Source organism: Calypte anna, chromosome 2 (assembly GCF_003957555.1).
Source record: "Calypte anna isolate BGI_N300 chromosome 2, bCalAnn1_v1.p, whole genome shotgun sequence".
NCBI classification, from domain to species: domain Eukaryota; kingdom Metazoa; phylum Chordata; class Aves; order Apodiformes; family Trochilidae; genus Calypte; species Calypte anna.
In genome coordinates, this window is record NC_044245.1 from 72,338,481 (window position 1) to 72,359,544 (window position 21,064).

Here is a 21,064-nt window from a genome sequence, read left to right on the forward strand (position 1 = left end):
GATGTCTTTTTTTTTCTAGAACATAATGTAGACAATGCTCAGCAAGAGGAGCTCTTTCCAAGACTTGGCATGGTAGACATTGCTGTCTTTTTGAGTCCTGAGTTTCATTATGCTTTTCCTAATAAAGCTGCTTCTAGTCATATTTTTTCCTGTCTAATAAACTTAATTTAATTTTAGTAGCAAATACACTAGTTTCTTTGTTGCTGTGCCAGACCAGAGACTTGTGATTTTTGGCATAAAATAATCAAAAAGCAATGTAACTTTCACTTACATTATAATCTCCATATGCTGTTTTGGCAACATAAAAGGATCTTCAAACTTATTCATTGTCTTGAGGCTTGAGTGTATATTGTTAGCATACTGGAACATGACTTCAGCAAAACCACAAAACTTTTCCTTTGTGGCTTGTTGCTGGGACCAGATCACCAATTCCATAATAGAGCAGTAACTTGCAGGAGAAATCCCAAGGCCAGAAAAGCAGTACCCCAGCAACTGTTCCTCTTTGTGGGCAACACTCTATATTTCATTTTTATGCTTCTCTATACTCAACTAACAAAGCTTTTCTAACTTGTCAACCTTCACTGCAGCAACCCACTGTCATTTATATCCATCAAGAGTATAAGTAACTATTAGGAGAGTTCTAGATCTTCAGATGTGGTAAAGAGGCTTGTAGGAGAAAAACCTTGCTTGCTAACACACAAGGTGGTTATGTTTAAAGCTTTTCATTTGGAGGCTAATTGAAAGCAGCTTACAGAATTGAAGGCACCTGTGTGTACATGTACTGCTAGCATAAGAAGGCAAAAGATTGGACCCTAGCATTGAGGGTTATGTAATGAACACAGTACGGGAAACTGTTGGATGCAACATAAGACTGCTAAGCATTAAAAGAAACCCACATGGTGAGAAGCTGATATAGGTACTGCCACGAGGAATGACTGGAATTTAATTGTGTAGAGAATGGTTGAGTTTTGAGAACGACAGTAGGGGAGTATAATGGAGTCTTATGGGAATACTATCTTGCAAGGAAAACAGCAGGTAACTTCACCAGTATTGTCATGGAAGACCAAGGAGGCTTGGGTAATAGCATCAGAAATACCACATTTGAATTTGGGTGAAGTAAAACTGGGACTGGGAGGGGGAAAAGTAGTTAGGGACAGATTGTCTGGTTGGGAGGAGACCAAAGTGGAGAACAGGGAAGATGTGTGTGGTGGAGGTTGATGTTCAAACATAAGAAAATTGAGAGAAGATATAAAAAGTCACATATAAACAACTGTAAAAATTAAATCTGGTTCTGTTAAATTTAGAACATTGAAGTGTAGCTTTGAAGCTTTTCTAGGTGCTTTAAATAAGGTGTTATCAGTGTGGAAAGTCATTGCAGGAATAGAAAATCCATCAACTAAACACTCCAGATTGTTTTACTGGCTCTCAGTCTGGGAAAGGTTCATCATTCAACTGTACCTGGAGGAAAATCCTTTTTAAAAAAAAAAAAAAATTCCAAACACATTTACCAAGTTCATGATGCACAAAGGGTATGACTTCTAGACCCATAAACCTGAGCATTAAAGTAGCACTACATAAATTAATGTAATTAAGTCAAGAGATAAAGGATATCAGAGTGGAAAAAAAATCATTAGAAGCACAAAAAATTAATACACAGATATTTAGATAAATTTTCTGAAAAAAGTAAAGACAACAAAAAAAAAAGTTTACAGTTATTAATATATCTGGTTAATAAGATAACATTTTAACTAATTATGTTCTTTCTTTCCTTCTTTCTAGGCATATGAATAATTCTCCCTTTCTGTTGCACCTACACCAGCACAGCCATTCTTGAATTCTAAGTTTCTATTTGTCTTGACAGTACCTATACAACCTGTAGTAATGATCATGGAACAATATAAATAATATAGCATTTCACATCTTAGGGCTAAATTCATAAAGCTCCATTACAACAGCTACTACTAATAAACCAGGTTTGGCAAGGAAAAAACAAAACTGCTCTATGAGTAAAAAGGATCTGATTATTGATATAAAAAGAATTTTGGTTAGAAGAAAGAAGGAAGTCTTATAAAGGAAAAGCTGCTCCAGCTACCTGCAGGGGGTTGTCTTGGTTATTCTTTGAGGTTTGTCTGATTTCAGCCATGGTTCTAGACACCTTACAAATGGAACTACTGAGATTTCTTTCCTTTCTCGTGTTAACATGCCTTGAGGGCTTTTAGTAATGGTGATGTTTCATAGTACAAGAAGGAATGTGCTTTCAGAAATGAGTTAATACAAGCTAGCAAACACTGTTTGGCTCAGATATTGAAAATTCTTCTCTTTTGTGACTTTCTGCCCATTTTGTAGAGTGTGATCTTTATCTGTTCATGTAGTGGGAATACATATTCTCCTGCTGTGAGTTCTGGACTAACTAATGTTATTTTCTGATCTTTTCAACATGCATCTGCAGTATGTTGAAGCTCTGTTGCCTCTGCAAATTAAAACACAAGTTCTCTGGAGGTGGCTTAAGTAGATAAATATTAAATTGATGAGAATCACCAATGTTAGCAATGTAGTCCAAAGGATTTGAGTGTAGGAAATTCACTTTAGATTTTAAAGAGAAAGAATCTCCTGTTTCTATTTCCAAAATAGACTTGAAATTTTTATTATTAGTTAAAATGCCATCTTATTAGCCAGAGGTGGTAATAACTGTAATCATATTTTGCTATCCTTAGCTTCTCCAGAAATTGTCTGAACATCTGTATACTGATTCTTTGTGCTCCTAATGATTTTTTTTTCACTCTGATATTCATTACCTCTTGACTCAATCACATTAACTTATATAGTGCTATTTTAATGCTCAGATTTATGGGACTAGAACCCATAAACCCTTTTTGTGTCATGTACTCTGTAGCAGCTTTGTAATGTAATGAAAGCCAAACCTCCAGTATTCTCTGGAACTGTGGTGGAGACCTTTATTTTGTTGCAGTCTGCTCTGTTAGACAGCAGCATCCTTATTCTGTACTGGAGAGTTATGTAACATACATAAAAGCAGTATTTGAAATATTGTAAACATCCAAAAATCATTGCTTATTCTGTAATCTCCTAGCAGCAACAGAAACCACTGTAGCCATACATTAATTATCTGTATAAAGTCATACTTTCAGTTCATGTCTAAATAGCATAGAATAATGATTTCCTCATAGGTGACGCTTACTGATTATTTTTTAAAACACACCCTTGTGATATTCTGATGCTGCATTGAAATATATTTGTCCTTGCAATTATTTTTGCAGCACATTTTCAAGAACTTAGCTCAAAAATTTGATTTTTTTTTTTTAAATTTTGAGGGAGCTGGAGCTAAGTAGGAGGTAAAAAGTACTGAGCCTTTTCTAAAAACAGTGACAGATAAAGGAGCAAGAATTAGTTGAGAGATCACCAGTGGAAAACATTCTTGCCTTTAGACATGTTCCTGTAGTTTAAGTTCATAGATTTGAAGGTAGGCATGAGCATCTCAAACATCCAAGTTTTCAAATAAGGGTTTTTGCTTTTAATTAGTGGTGTGTGAAACACTTGCTGTCTTTCATTAAGTTTCTGCTTATTTTAGCCCTTAAATGGAAATCTTATGTTTGTATATCTACAAGAAAGTTAGTATCATTAGGCTGATTAGCACAAGAAAGCCTTAATGTAGAAGAATTGCAGAGTAGGTAGAAAACAGGAAATGAGAAAGAAAAAGTGGGTTAAATTCAGGGAGCTGAAAAACTACTTTGAAAGGGAGAAGCAGGAGGAGAAACAGAGGAAGGGAATGAAGAAATTATAAGTAATTGCCTTTAAGAAACTGGTTCTGCTAAACAGTGAGATTTTGTTAACTGATATTTGTTGATATAAAATGTGTTTTATTTTCCTCCACCACTGGCTGTGAAGTTTTCTGGGTTAGAGAAATTTCTGGAGCTCTTCTTTCTTACTTAATTAGCGCCGCTTTTTGCTAAAAGCCTCCCTGCTTTGATTTGTCTATCTGCAAATGTGAATATGTCTCTATTGAGCTTTCAGGTTGAATGAATATATGCTAAGATTTCCTCTTAATGTATTTCTTCAAGTAAAGCTTGAGCTCAAGATTATAACTAAATTAACTTCTGTTGGAGGACTTTGTTCACCTGACTTTCTACTTCAAAGCATTGTTGGCAAGACTGCCTGTGCAGAACTCCAAATGTTACTCTAGGGCTCTGTCACAGTGGATTGCCTGTTAGGAACTGGACCGTAAGCTCTTCTGCATAACAGCACAGTAGGCTAAGAGACTCTTAATGGCAAAACCAGTTATTTATTTTAATAGTGAGGAAAAGAGAGTCTAACTACTATAGGCCTTTAGGGAACTAATCATCAGAACAGAGAGAGAGAGGAATATTGATGCAGGTTGAGTGGACAGTGGGGAAGCACTTGGGGGAGGGATGAATATATAAATAGCAAAATTATTTTTTAAATGGTTGCTTATTAAAAAAAGCCATTGAAGTATTTTTTCATCAGGAAGTGCCATGTTGCAAAAATTAACATATTTCTATGGAGTTATATGTTTATATATGGAAATATATTTATAAATGTACATACATTATTCATATAAAAATATCCAGACAACTTAAATATATTTTTATATATTTTAATATTAATACTTTATTTGTGTGTACTACACAATGGTAACTATTTAATATAATTATATGTTAAAAAATTAGTTGCATATTACACAATGGCAATGTTTAAAAGCTGTCAAAATATGACAGTATAATATAATTATAATTTTGAGACTACAGTGGAACTTTTTATGAAATCATATGGGAAAAAATCATTCAACTGTGTTTGGGTTGATTTGAAACAGATAAATTTTAAAATGTTAGAAGTCTTTTGCAGAATGAGCTTATGCTTTCTAACTACAGCTTAATAAGGTTTTAGTTGTTTTTATTATCTCTGGTCTGTTGGTTTATTCCAGATGACATAGAGGGGCTCAGTTATGTGATACTGGTTTATTCTGAAAGATATCTTGCAGTTGAGCAAGGGAAGGGAAGAAAATGAAAATTTAACATTATTAGTAGATTTCTCATTTATGCATTGTTGGTAAATGTTTATTTCTTTTGTTTGTTTGTTTGGTGTTTTGTTTTTTTTTTTAAATCCCATTGCAAGTTGGTGTAATTTTATTGGTTTATTTTTCAAAAAGTTTTAACTGGCAGATAAAGTTATAAAAGGTGATGCATTTGCTACATTGCTAACAAGTTAGGTGTTCCAGCACATTGATAGATGGAATTACTTTCTGTTCATTAAAGATGTGTTATAAATGGGATGGAAACATTGCAAAGATATTTTTTTGTTCTCACAATCATTGTGTTCAGAATTTGGCTTAATGGGATTTGAAACTTAATTGCCTCTCAGTCACAAGAAAATGAGCACTGCAAAGAGGAAAAGCAGTGCTAAGACAATGGACTGAGTCTATAATTTACTTCTGCAACTTTTGTTAAGTTAGTGGTAATCACATTGATATAAGCTAACGTCTTAATAAAAAACAATTTAGCTTGTTTAAATCATCTTGGATCCTTGTTATACTTTCACAAGACTTTGAATTCATTAAAAGTATTTTCCTATTAGGTCTGTTCTTGACCTAAGGACGTCTTGAATGTTTATTTTTGTTGATATTACTTGCTGGACAAGAACACTAATTCAGATAAACCTATGGAAAATTTCTTTATACATAACTGCCAAATATTGCATTATTTTTTTTGTACTTTGGAAGATTTCTAGGTATTTAATGGAATTATGAATTCCAAGACACCTTGAATTATCACAGCATTACGTGTATTAATTGTCTTAATTGTCTTTAAGGGAAAAGGGAGGGAAAAAAAGGAACTACTAAAATCACTAAGTGATTTCTCAAACATATTATAATGAATGTGAATTAAAAATTTGGAGCATTGTGTAAATCTAATTTATAACATTTTTGGAGAAGAGAAAAAATCATGGAAGCATGGAAAGTTAATCTTAGAATATTTACCCTTTCCATCTTCAAGCTGTTTCTTTACATCTTTTTGCTACAAAACCTGGGTTTTAATTGGACATTTTTATTTAGACATTTATTCTATTCACACTAACCATTTCTGTTCCTTTTTATGTTGTTATATTTGGATTCCTTTCACAAAACTAATAAACATACCTTCTTCATCATTTCATATTGTCAGATCATAATTAAAATATGTCTGCTTTGGCAATCCAAAGACTCAAAGCCAATGTCTGGATTCACAAGGAGTACCTAGAATGTTTTCTTGGAATATATTTCCCCTTGCCATAACAGAAATGATGATGACATGGTTTCTGATTAAATAAATTTATATGCAAAAATGTTTCTTTCAGCCATTGTCCAACTAACTGAGTAATTCTTGGGCCTCTTCCGAGGTGATTTACCATTTATTTTAGAAATATGAGAATACTAGCACTTAAAATAAGAGATGGTCTTTGTATTACAGAGAAAATTACAGAGAGATTTAACCACTCTGATTATGCACTTTGAACCTCTATACATTGACAACTGTACTTATTCAGACTCTTCACAAAACTGGAAGCTTATGCTGCAGATTTAACAAGACTTCAGCAGATGCATGAAAAAACCTCATTGCATGAGTTTGCTTGTGTAATAGTGCAAGGTATGGAAAGATGAAACCAGTCTACCACAAAACTAGATATGTTCATTTATTGCTATGGTCCATCTGCCAGAGTTCTGTTAACACAACTGTTCTGTCTCTAGATCAAAACTCATGTTTATTTTGTACTCAAATGAGTTCCTTTGGGGTTTTTTTGAGGGTCCTTGTTCTGTTACCAGTGATAGGCATGCATTGAGTTTATAAGCCAAACACTTTTAGCTCTCCTTCCAGTGCAGTGTTTTCAGTGTTAAGAAGCTGTGATAGTCATTTTCTTTCTTTAAAAAAAATCATAGTCTGTTTCTCATCAGTGGTGTTGTCACCAGCTGTTGACAACAACCAGCTGTTCTTTTTATATCACCAGCTGTTGCCTACAGGGATGTGCATCCTTCTTCAGAAGTGTTCTTTTAATAAAGTCTTAAATTACACATTTTTAATACTGGAAATTAATCTCCTGCTTAGTTTATTGTTCAAAATATGTGATTTATAAAGCAGTAAAAAGTGAGGATAGAGGCACAAGAAATTGTCTCTGTAAAATACACCAGTGTGAATAACTGTAACTGTCCAAACAACATTCACAGATGGATGTTTCAATACAAATTATCTGTGTATAAAAAAAGATATATATGTGTAAATACATTTACACCAAAACTTCCTTTCCCATGGAAAATATGTTCCTCTTCATAGCAAAGCTCTTAAAAATGGGAAAAATTAGACTGCTAATGTTGAAAGCAAATACCACACTACTTTAAACAGCCAAGTCAAAACTTCCAGACTCAAAGCTCTATGAAGTTTTTTCAGTCCTTTTCTGTGCTAATGGATACTGAAAGCTGGTACTTAATGGAGGGGTTTTGTTCAAGGACTAGTTATTTTATTGGCAGTGAAATTCTTTGAGAAAGCTATTTTATATGCTGGACTTTTATTTTAAGTTAACAGATATATTTAGAGCAATTTTAACAAAATCAGGAGTCTGTGATTGCTGAAGTTATGCTAATTTTTTCTCTAGAATGAAGCAACTAGGGCTTTGGGAGAGCCTGGAAACTTAAAACACTTTACAGGTACATAAAAATCTGACATTTCTGAACTTAAGTACTGAGGAATCTTATCACTCTCTGTGTAGTCCTGAAATGAGTAATTGTCACAACACCCACATTGACAAGCAAAACATTGTATTCTGTGTTTGCTTGTGGGGTCCTCATTGGATAGGACATCTGGATACTGTTCTCTGTATTTGGTCAAGTGAAGTCTCACTCAGTAGCCACCCTGATAAATCAGACACTGTCCTCATTTGATAAGGAACAGTGGCCATCAAGAGGAGCCCTTAGAAGGCAGAGTGCCATCTTACAAAAGACCACTTTCCTGTTTAAGGACAAAAAAACTGCATGAAAATAAGGGTCATTTCTTGGTCAATCCTGTTGGACGAGATCAAACAACCACTTAGACACTCATTCTCCACCAACTCATTTCTAGAACATTGTTGAACCCAGTACCAAGTCTATGCTAAGTAAGCCAAACCTCACCCAGGAGAGAGGAGGACTGGTAGCAAAAAAGAGACAGATGAGGAACATTCAGTGCACATCCTCACCATCCAACAACTGCATTGTTGTGCCAAGATTGTCACTGGATCCAAGGGTAGTGATATATTTTCTATCCCCTTTTCTTCATCTCTCTGTCTCACACTCTGTTTCTAACCTCAGCACATAAGGGTAAGATAATTTCTAATTTGGGTAAATTTTGTCCATTGTAATTTGTTACTTTGAGAACACAATTTTGTTCTGTTATTTGTAACCCATTATGTTGATAGTATATTGTTGTGTGGTTTTGGACAAGTTTTTTAATCTTAATCAATTTTAAATGAATTTGTGGGTTTTTTTAACCTTCTGGGGAGTGATCTTTACTCTTAGAGTACCTCGCAGAGAATTAAAGAGGTTAATCTTGCACACTGCGTTGTTAAAAGAGATTAACTAACAGAAGGTTAGCCTTACCCCAGGGCCTATTGGAAAAGATTAATTCTACTCACATCCACCAGTTGAGATGGGTTCAAATCTTGCTGTAACCCAAATGAGCAGGATGGGACACCCTCAGACATTATCTGAGAATAAGATCAGTGGAAGGAATTGTCTCCATGAAACAGTAGGCATTTATCAAACTAGCTGAGAAGAATCTTCTAATCTGATCACTTGATACAGTGAATAAAAGATGTGATACAAAAATGATGTAGCAAATTAGTATGAAAATGGTATGAATTATGTGCCATTTATTGTATAGCTGCTGAGTAAAATAAACAAATGGAAGGGGGAAAAAATAGATACTTCAAGCACAGAAAAAATATTAGGAGGTTAGTGGAGAATTAACATACTAGGGTAGATAACTTATTATACCTGATATCTAAATCTGTTTTCATTAGAAGTTTGGATACTGTTTTTATACAGATGTCCCTGAACAGAGGTAATTTTTTTCCTTCCTGACAAAAAGTCTTAATATAAATGGATATGACTGTACCATGTTACAGGTGCAGCTCCTTCTGAACTTTCACCTGTGGAAAATTCTAGTAGTTTGTGTCCTGTCTCAAATTAAATTATAGAAATTATAAGTTAGGTGGCCAGGGATGTCATGCTTAAATATGTTGAAATGTTAACATTAATGATAGGTAAATATTTCACCTATGGTCCACAGTTGACAAGTTGACATAAAATAACTTCTTCTTCTTTTTTTTTTCCAAACTCACTTTGCAATCTGGACCTGAAATAGTTTCATAGCAGATGAATGTTTTGGGGATGTTATCTTTAACTTTCAACAATGTGTTTTAATATAAGAGACTCAGAACTCTGCATCTGGTTTTGATTTTTTTTATTTTTCTTTCTACTGGGGCTGTGAGAAGCAGAACCCAGAACAAATAATAAAGAATGGGTAAGTAACAGGACACTAAATATGTACCTCTCTTCCAAGCCTACAAGGTTTCCTCTCAGAATTACCCAGTATATCTAACAGGCATGTACAACAGTACCAAAGAAAAAGGTTTCTGTGAACTAAATAAGTGATGTTGTTTCCATGATTGTAGTAACTTCAGTGTTCCTGAGAACACTTTCTTCCATCTTTTCTTGATACAGGTCACTTTTGTTAACATTTTCAGAATCTACCAAGGGTAGTCTAACATGTGGTCTGTGATGACACCATAACAGGTATTGATAAAGGTAGAACTCTGGTAATGTACTAGTTTGTCCTATCTTTTTATCTGTGGTGGAAGCTATTTAGCTAATGTCAAGATAAGCATTTTCCCCTCCCTAATGCATTTGCTGAGCATGCAAATCTCAGCTATATAAATCTATTAGGAAGAGCCTGATGAATTGAGATCTCCTTGTGAGGGTGAAAGTCTGAGAGAACATGGTGTTATCTGGTTAACTTCAAAGGGTTTTATGGAATGTGTGGAAAAATTGAAAGCAAAACACTGTCAATAATGTCTAAATTCAGCTAGCACTGTTTTATCAATTGTTCATTTTTATTTCAATGTCTGGTTATATTTTTTTTCTATTACAGCTAAAGAACAAAGGCAGCAAAAATTCATATGCAAAACTCCATAAAGTTAAAAGAAAACAAAACCTCTGCAATAATACATCCATGTTAATTTGTCTATATCAGTAGAAAGACTGAGCATAGAACAACATGTTTTGGTATGCAACTGGTGATTTAAGTTATTTAGTGTTGTTGCTTCATGTTAACAGTTTGAATATCCTGTCCAGCTGTGAAAAACTTGCAGAAATCCCAAACAAACAAGAACAAGACAAGCAAACAAACAAAACAGGTGGCCTACATATGTAGTGAAATGAGGCAACCAGGTGCCACTAATTGCCAGGTAGTGAGCATGCGCTTGTGTTAAGCCCACCTGTGCCTGATTAGGGCGGGCCCCAACTGTGCATGAGCAAGATTAGGGGGCCAATAAAAAGTGAGGCTTGAAGCAGATGCTCAGCTTGCTCCTGATCAAGCCAGCAGAGAGGTTAACTGATTCTGGAGCAATTCCACCAAGCCAGGCTAGTCAACCCTGAGGGCAATAGACTCAGAGCACTATTTGTGAGTTTCTGCTGGGACACCTGTTTGGACCTTGGAGAGCTGTGGCCTAAGAGAGGTTCATCTTGCTACATACATATCCTGGAGTTTATTCATGGGTGTTTCCCATTCAATTTATCTTTTCCAGGAGAAATTTCTATTACCTATGTGTATTAATTGGAGTACATATTCTATTGTAACCAATCATCTGTTTTGGAGCATGGCCTCTGGTCTCTCTGTGAGTTTTACAGCTGAGCATGTCTTTCCTGTCTATCTGACAAGTTTTAATCTCAGATCTCAAAAATACCACGCTAGCTGAGTTATAGAGTGGTCCAGAGAGAAAGAAAAATGTTGCCCTTGAGTCTGCCTGAAAAAGCGAGGTTTGTAGGTTCCGTTTCTGGTTCTGATGATGATTTTCTGTGTGAAGCTGGGAAAAGATGTTCTGTCTTTCAGAATAGTTGTTCTGTTCTTTCAAAAGACAAAACCCCAAACCTAAAAATACAAAACAGAGTATATATATATATTTCTGTGCCTTTTGGATACTCCATAAATTAATATTTACAAAGTATTTAAAAGGCTGTGCTGAGAAAGGGAGGTATTTTAAGAAGTATTTTCAACAAATGACTGTATCAAGTGCATGTTGGGTTTGTTGTTGTTTTTTGTTTCTCTTGCAATGAACTCAATGTTTAAACCATAAAACATACTCTTGAGAACTTGTGCATTATCACAGAGCTTTAAAGCTTCATATGCCTTTGAATATCAGCAGTTCTGACCCCAGGCTGAAGTACTTAAAATGCTTTTACTTCAGAGAAGATTAATATTTCATCCAGATGAAATTTCCTCCAGAAATTTGGTGCTTCTTTGTCTAACTTTCCTGAAGGGCTTCAGCTGATTTCTTCAAAGTATTCTTGCTAGGCCAGAGACACTAAAATACCCATTGGCAGTCACTCTGAAAGCTTATCAGGCAGAGAAGGTGGGATATTCCTCTACCCTCCTTTTATAAACTGAAAAGATCAAACTCAAAGTTTCAGTCTGTTTTACATAATGACTGATTTTAATTTCATGTAAAATATATCAGAAGCCATGTTCTTTGCATTGATGCATGGCTGTAAAAATATACATTGGGTACAAGTTCATACAAGAGATTCAGATTGTCTAGTCATTTGCACCCTGACCACAGTCAAGGAGTGGGAGAGGCTGTTCAGTCACCGCTCTTCAGGATTAACAAGACCAGACTGGAAAAAGCCCTGAGCAAACTGGTGTGACCTCAGACCTAATCCTGCTTTAAGTGGGAAGGCCCTCCAGCCTGAATTTATGATCCATTAAACTCTGTAGCATTAGGTTTTTTATTATTTAGTCTTTTTCATTTTGGAACAGGTGGAATGTGAAGAATTGGAGGGGAGAGGGTTTTATTTTGGGGTTTTATTTTGCTACTTTTCAGAGGGAAGGTGGTGTTTCAGTGGAGCACAGTCAACAATGCAGCAGCTTCTTTAGTCCATATCCTCTGATGTTGCTGAAGGTAAAATTACACCCCCCTTGAGGCTCACTTTTGTACTGTTTCATGATTAGATTTTTCACAAGCATTGTTCCTGATGTGATGGAAGTTTGTAGTAAGACTTCTGGGCATTGCTTCATCTGAGGAACACAGTCAAGGGGCACAAGGGGCACAAGGGGCCAAGAACTTTTCAGAGGGACACAGCAAAATGATGAGAGAATGGGCAGGAAAAAAGACAATTTTTAACAAGCATCTGTATGGAATAGCCTCTATGTTTCAGTATACACCCACATTCTTGCTTGTTGCAGTTCCCTTCCTCAGTGCAGAGAGAGTTCACAGAAGTCTTAATAGGAACTGGTAGTACAGGCTTGTTTTAGATTAACTTTTGCAGCCTGGGACTGGAAATAAAGCAGTACAAGCTTTAGACTACCTCCCCATGTTATAAGAGGCCAGATATCTCTCTCTGGCATGTTGCAGATCCCATAGTATTCTGCAAAATGTAACATCAGGCTATGGACAGAGACAGCTAACCTGTTGTCTTATATTTGCTGAGTGACATGGTCAGGAAAGCATATCAGTCATGCATGACTCCAATGAGAGATCACTATGAAAGAACAGCACAGATCCAAATTTTCATCTATGCAGTGCCTGGAAGGTTGCATTAAGTATGTATAGCTGAGGATAGATTTGACCTCCATCTGCCAGAGTGTGAAATATATTTTAAATGGAAAACACTTCTAGGGGGGGAAAAGCTCATCTTCAAAATCTTAGAAAGGGCGAAAGGGAAAAAAAAATATAAGGCCAAATTTGTATAGCTGATAACAATTGGTATGTATTTTTCATCAAAAATTTTCAGAACAAGATAAAGCTTAGGCTCCTCTAAATTTTGTCTTCCTAACTGGTGAGGAAACAGTAAAGTTGGACTTTACCTTTTGGCTGAAGTAAGAAAAAAATACAGCTCTGACAATTCTTAACTGAGCTGCTTATTTTCATACCATAGGTAGTTCTGCACATAGAAATGAAGCAGCACTCTGTTAAAACTGTTGCCTGCTTACATGATTTTTAAAGAAGGTGTAAATCACTTCATTCCCTATGCACTGCAGCAATGACTACACAAAGGATTTCACACTGACCTCATCGTTATTCTAGCTGTATGTGACTTTGGCACCACTGACAGAGCTGCTGTGGATTTTAGAGAAGCTCAGAAAATTCTGCTTATTACAGCTTCATGCTATTGCTGTAGCAACTTTTGTTGAGCTGTGTATTACAAACCTTCCTTCATTACTCCTTGAACTAGGATTTGCACTCTTTATAGAAAAATGAATGTAACTGTCTGGTTCTTGGCTACCTTTCTTTCAGTAATAGTATTTTTGTGTAAGTCATTGATTATTTTATTCTTAAGTAGAAATGTTCAGTTTTCTACCAAAAATTTTAGAAACTGAGAATTAAAGAATGCAAATAGCTCTTGTTCCACAAGCTTCAGCTGTCTGGTTGCTTTGAAGTAAACAGAAAAGGAAAGTGCCTTAGGGGGTGAGAAATTAAAAGAAAAATATTTTAGAAATAAAATATCAACACTTTAAAATTCAGCTTTTATCTTTTCTTCAGTGTTAAGACATCTGGACCTGGCAGGCCTTTATTTTCTGTCTGCATCTGCACTGAACATCATCTGTTTGTGTATTGTGCAGTAAATAGCAAAATGCAGCACAGTTGAAAATTCACAGCAACGATTTTTATCCTCTGTACAGTCAGCAGGTTTTATTCATTTTTTGCCTCTTTCACAACTTGCTGCAGTGATTATGCAAAGTTGTTACAGTTGTGGCACGAAACAAGGAAAAACATCCTTTTTAATCTCTATACATTGGGTACTAATTTCATCTCACTGCACCATTACAATCTATACTGACAACAAAGGAATTAATTTTTAATTTAAAAAATGCTGAAAGTACATTAGCATTTGATGTCTGCATCCTACTGTTTATTGCAGTTTTTATCAAGAAGTTTATATCTCTGAAAACATTTTTTGCCTCACAGCAATAGAAGCCAAATAATGAGTAATTTGAAAGGGTCTTGACATTTATTTAAGATTAAATACATATATATACATATCCACATAAATAAAGCTATTAACATATGCCTTAATTTTTAAAATTTAAATCTGAAAAACTTAATATTTGCAAAAATCAGACAGTATCCTAAGGTATGGTAGATCAGTTCACAAGCTAGATGTATTTGCAGCAACTGAGGACCATGCATCGATTTCATATGTAGAAAATTAATTTCTTAGTGTGGCTAGAATATATTTTTCAATTTCCTACTCATTCTGAGAAAACTAAAACCATGATATCCTCCTTTTTGTGGTGTTAACGAGTTAATTTCAAATATCTTTATTTCCTGTCTAAGAGCACATTTCATATAGGTAAAACCTTCTCCATCAAGTTCTACTTAGATATATTGTTTGGCAGCACCTCTTTCAAGCATATGAATTTTTTAGTTAACCGTGTACTTGCAAAGCTGCCTGGCTTATCCTAGATACTTGCCAATTAAATCTTTTTCAGTATAGTTCTGCACAACCAAAATAGCCCAAATGTAAGACATTATTAATGTAAAACAGAAGCTATATATATAAACTGTTAATTTGATGTGTAAGGACATCTTGTATGATTATATATGGTTTTTTAATACTATAATAACTGGTCATAAGCAGACACCTCATATTCTAAGCAGAGATGACTCAAGTGTTTTCTTCTATTCCTACTTTTCTCCTGCTAACAACGAAGGAAAAAATGACCGGGACACAAAGCATATTTCAAGATGTTACATAGATTAAAGCAGTTTCCTTCAGTAGTGATATGTGCATGCATGAAAGTAAGTTAGAATAGCAAATAAAGAAACAGTTATTCCCTGGGTATACATAATTCTTCCATCTGGTTCCATGCATTCTTTTCCAAGCTCACTTAATTTGGTTTTCAAATGTTAGTTAACAGCTGGTCTAAAGGTTTTCATATTTGCTTTGCACACGTTCATAATTCATATGGTTTTTAATATTTTCTGTAACATTTAGCTTATGATTTTATTTCAGTTTGCTCATCCTGATTTTCCAAAATGAATAAATTTTTGAAATATCTGAATCTTTTAGTGATAAATAAGTGATGGAATGGAACTTAAGAACTACTCAAAATTTCCCCTGATTTATATAGGATAAGGCTGGAATAAAAGTAGAACAGGTAGGTCTTAGGAAGAATTCTGAAATCTAATCCTGATCCTATGAATAATGCACTTAAAAACCATGCAAAGTAGAAAGAGATCATAGGATACAAGAATAAATTAGGTTTGAAGGGGCATTTGGTGGTCTGGTCTTCTACTTCTTTAGGCAAGACCAATTGTGAAATTGTGAAGCTGGATCCCATCTGAATAAGTGGCACTGTCCTGTCAGATTTTTTATTACCTAGAATGGGACTTCCACTATCTCTGGACACCTGACAAAATCTTTGAACATATCTCAGTTGGCTGAGGACTTGTTTTCTGATTGTTTTGTTTTTTAATTTTTGTAATTAATTGCAATTTCTCTTACAGGAATTTATGATTGTAGGGGTTTTTGCTTGTGTATTTTTGTGGCGTTTTTTTGTTTGGTTGGTTGTTGTTTTGGTTTTTTTATTGTGAACTTTTACAAAAGCTAAGCTGTCTGTTCTCTGTAATCCTCTTTTTTAAACCAAACTCCATGCTTGCTAGGTAGCAGAAGTCTGTAGCTGGTTTTCTCCTTCAGCTTCTGTGTCTGAAGCTAAACAAACCAAGCTGCTGTAGACAATTCTTGTATCAGGTACTCCTGCCCCCAGCCACCTTGATGCATTTTTTTAACTCCCTGCTTTTAGCTGTCGTTTCTCTTGAAAGGGGAAGGGGAAAGGGGACAGACCATTCATTCTTAATAATTCTTAAATGAAAAATACCACTTCCCAAGACTTGATGGCTGTAGTCTGGCAAATGAAGCCTGATGTTAACTTTCATCACTGGGAAGGCATCCTTCTCAGCTTCCTTACCACAACCCCCAAATATTATTTGCAGTCTGATGTATTGCAATGGGTTAGTCTCTCAGATATTTGTGTCTAGAAGTTTGTAAGATTTCTCCTTCTCCATTATCCCAATGTATCCACATCCTTCTGAAGAGCAGCTCTGCCTGTTTGAAAACAATCTACATAACTAATGAGAGCTTATATCATCATTTTGGCCAGGTCACTGCTGCAGAAATTAAACAACATATATCCCATACTGAACCTGAGGAAAACCTGACTGCCAGTTTAACTGAGTCACTGGCTGTTTCCTATGCTGTCCAGTCCGGATTTCCATGATATGGCTGTGAGGTTTCTGTAAAACACCACTTTGAAAGCTTCGCCGAAGTTGGTAAGCAACATGCACTGCTCTCTTCAACTCTACCACAGTTATTAAAACCCCACACCTTTGTATTTTCTTGTAAATTGCATGTTTTGTGTAATAATTCTTTTTTTGAACTTTATTCAAGGTATTCACAATTATACTTACACAATTTAGGTTGTTTGATTCCTAATAAATCAATTAGAATTGTCGAAAGTGTGAAATTGCCAATAGGCATAAGATGATACAGGTTAATACAGGCCAGAAAATAATTGGATAAAAAAGGTGAAGGAATTCTAGTACATAAAAGATTAATGTTTCTTCATCGTAATGGTTAAATGAAACTTCTGTAGTAGTCTGAACTGAACAAAATGAAATCCAGGTCCTAATCACTACATTGCCAGTTAATACATGACTAGGTAGTACATGCATTCTATCATAAATACGTGTATTTACAGCCTGGAAGATAAAATATATGTTTGGGATATGAAAGTATGCAAAATTTTTTTTCTTTTAATTTAGATCTCAGGAATTGAACAAGATTTTTTAAAATATGGGACAAAACACTTTGTATGAAGTGTGTCTCAATGCCAAACACTAACCCTTTAAAATACTTTTAAGGGAATGCAAGATTGTTGTTTCTGTATTTTAATTATTCAAAGTTTTCCTTTCAAACACAACTATTTTACACAATGTTTGCTGCTTCGTACATTCAGGTCACATAGCAATCAAAGATACATGAGCTTTTGAGAAACATTACAAAATTTATAGAAATAGCAAGACCATATATAATAAGGGCACTTTATTATATTATTTATTATAGTGACAATGTAGTACTCAAAAATCTGATCTTTATAGCAATTGAATATATATATATGCCACATTAATGTGAGCTTTAACAATGTGCAGTGATATGTATAATACATGGGTGGGTATCAAGTTCAATTTTTTCTCCAAAAAGATTTTTTTCCCCCTGTATCTGCATTAAAGCAGAAAAATTTGCCTGTATTAAAGCTACAGGTCTCTATTTGCCTATTATTTCTGAGCCCTTTATGTTTGTAATTTAACAGTATTGATGCTTTCTCTTTTTGGCATTTTGTTCTGCTCTCCACCAGATATCACTTCAGAGCACTATATTCTCCCACCATTGATGCAACTTTGAAGTACCTTAATGTGCAGTCCAGTTCCATCTCTAATGCAGTACTTTGTTTATTAACTAAATTATGTATATATTACATTCCTCATCTGCAAAGAGGTAAATGAACTCCAGTTTCAGTTAGCACGTCAGTACTGTAGATTTTCCACTTTTTGTCAGAACTTCGGACTTCTGAAAGCTTCAGACTTCTCAGCTTCTAGTAATTAAAAAATTTCTGGAAATTTTGTTTAGACTGTGAGGAATAGACATTTTTGTCTCCCTGAGGGATTTATTCCACTTGTAAGGAAGTCTTCAGCTTTATGTTCACATCATGCATGTGCATACCTTGTTTTCTTGATCCACAGCTGTATGTGTTGCTGTTTTCTCAATGTCTTGGAACAGGGGAGAAACACTTTGCTTTCATGAGGGTTGTTTTACTGAACAAGGTTCCCCCTCAGTTGCTGGAGAGCAATGATTTCTTCAGTGCTTTCTTTTTGAATTATGGCAATGCTCTCTGGCAATCATCAAGAAGAGTGGTGGAGTTCTAGCAGTAGGCAGTGGGAAGCACGTTTAAGAGATAGTCAATACTTGTTCTGGCCTATGCAGGAGATCTTTGGACTTGACTCTTACTCTTAGTGCTCATGCCTTTTCCCTCTTTCATTGAATAATAGAATCACTAAGGTTCCAAGATCATCAAGTTCAACTATCAAACCAATATCACCATGCCCACTAAACCATTCTGCAACATCTATGTTTCTGAACACCTCCAGGAACACTACTTCCCTGTGGAGTTGGTTACAGTGCTTGACCATCCTTTCAATAAATATTTTTTTTCCTAATATCCAATTTAAACTTCCCCTGGCACAACTGGAGGTTATTTCCTCGTGTTCTATCTTGTTACCTGGGAGAAGAGACAAACAGCCCCCTCATTTCAGTAGTTGTGGAGAGGGGTACAGTCTCCTCTCAGTCTCCTTTCCTTCAGGCTAAACTGTAGCAGTTCCCTCTGCCTCTCACTGCAACACTTGTGCTCCAGACACTTCACCAGCTTTGTTGCCCTTCTTGGGACATGCTCTAGCAACTCAATGTCTCTCTGGTAATGAGGGACCCAAAACTGAACACAGTAGTTGAAGTGAGGTCTCACCATTGCTAAGTACAGGGTCACAATCACCCCTCCTAGCCCTGCTGACCACACTATTTCTGATACAGGCCAGGATGCTGTTGGCTTCCTCGTCCACCTGGGCAGACTGCTGGCTCACATTCAACTACCAAAACATACTACATTTGAAAACAAACTACCTTTTGTAGAAGCAATAGTGCCAGAAAAGAACAATCTGCCAAAGATCATAGCAGCCTTGAAGCAATGTGGTTTCTGAATGGCCTTCAGTCCCATGAGCTTGCTATTTCCCAACTGATTAAGTGATTGTCCTGTCCACCTTGATTTCTCTTGTGGGATTTCACTGCTTCAGACTCTGAGACTACAGGAACAAAAGTCCTGAGAGCAAAGTTTGCCTGGAAATAAGACAAAAGGAAATTAAGTACTAAAGCCTGTTTGTGTTCTTCCTTCATCCCAGGTCTCCTACCTTGATTATCAACAAACAGGCTTTCTTTGGCCTTTTTTTTCCCCATCACATTTCACATCTATTTCACTCACTATTTCACTCCTATTTCACTCCACTATACTTTCCTAATAATGATTAGGTTTGTTTGGTATGGCTCTGTAATTATCTAGCATTTGCATGATGCAAGGTTTTCTTTCTTTGCAGTCTGATTTATTGTGTGTTGCCAGACCATCGATGAGTGCTTATACCTGGGAAGAGAATAGTTTATTGTATTTTGTAACTTCTTATAATCAGAGGCTAGACTCTCTTCTGTTCTGGAGTTTGTACTGTAATTTTATTTCATAAAAGGACTTCCATCCTGAACTCTTCTGTGCTACTGGTGTTGTAAAAAAGAAGGATGTGATAAGCATCAGGATTAGAAGTATAAGAGTAAACAGGACAAGGTACTAGTTTAGTTCAGAGCTAGAGATCAAAAGTGAAGACAGGAAAATCTCTCTTATATTGGAATAATCGTTACATTGCTGAATGGCAAAACCTACTTAAGACCCTTTCCAATATATCATAGTCTGTAGTTCCCAGACCTGTAGACTCATTCACAGACAGAAATCTGTCTCCATCTAGTAAATTTAATATGTTTCTTTTTAAGAATGTGAGGCAGTTCAGTTGATACAGAAATATATGCAGTTTTATAGGCCATTTGAGATTCTAAACAAACATTTCAGAAGCTTGTAATCAAAACACTTTCACACACTTTTTGGGCAAGTACTGTGAGAAGCTAAAACTGTAGGTAACTACAAGTTTCAAGCATACCAAGTACAAAAATGAACATAATAATACCCTCTGAATAGAAGTTCTGAACATTTTGTTGTCAAGTCTGCTTCTTCTTGTGCCATTTTTGGTTTTTTTTTTTCCTAGTGCTAACATTTCACTCTAGTTACTTTCTAAAACGATGATCTGAGTAGAACACCCCTTTGACTACCTTAAAAGAGTAATTTTTTTTTTTTTAACCAATATTATTGTATTCACAAAGCACTAACAGTTTAATATGGGTGGTGTCTTTTTGTTTACTTGTTTTGAATTTTTTGTACTTTTAAAATATTGTGAAGGCATATTAATTTCAGGGAACTCACAAGGCAACATTTCTAGTTTTGCCTTATTTATACTTTTATCTCCCAAACCATGACTCTTCTATTCTCCACCATAATTTTTCTGGCATATATTTTACCTTTACTAATGTGGCCTGTGACATGGCAGCAAATCCAACGATCTAAAATGTTTTAACTACATTTGATGTTCAAAATTTGAAAGCAGGTGCTGCAATTTCTGTGGATTACAGAGGCACAAATAATGTACTGGGGTTGCTACTAACGTCTTTTCTTTGTTCCTTTAGTAGAATTTAGAAAGGTTGTCACTGCAAGGTGTGATGGAACTGGTGTGTCCCAGTGGAGATAGTGTCAGCTCTTTATTATTGCTTTTCCTATTTCTGCTAATGAAATTGACCTGCTGTTAAAGTCAAGCTGAGTAGGGTAGAAACTTAGTTATATCAGCAGCAAGGTTTAATCCGAACAGGTTAATAGAATTTCTTTTGCAGATTTTAGAGAATGCAGCATCCTATATTCTTTCTGCACAGTGGTTCCAGAAAAAAGAATTAGAGAAAAATATTATGTGGTTTTGTTAGTCTCTAGGAAAATTGCCTTATCCCAACAATATTTACAGAACCAAAATAGACTTGCTTTAACCCATTGTAATATAAAGTGAAGTTTGTGGTTCTGTACAAAATACAAAATAGTAAATTTACAAAATAGTAAATTGTGGC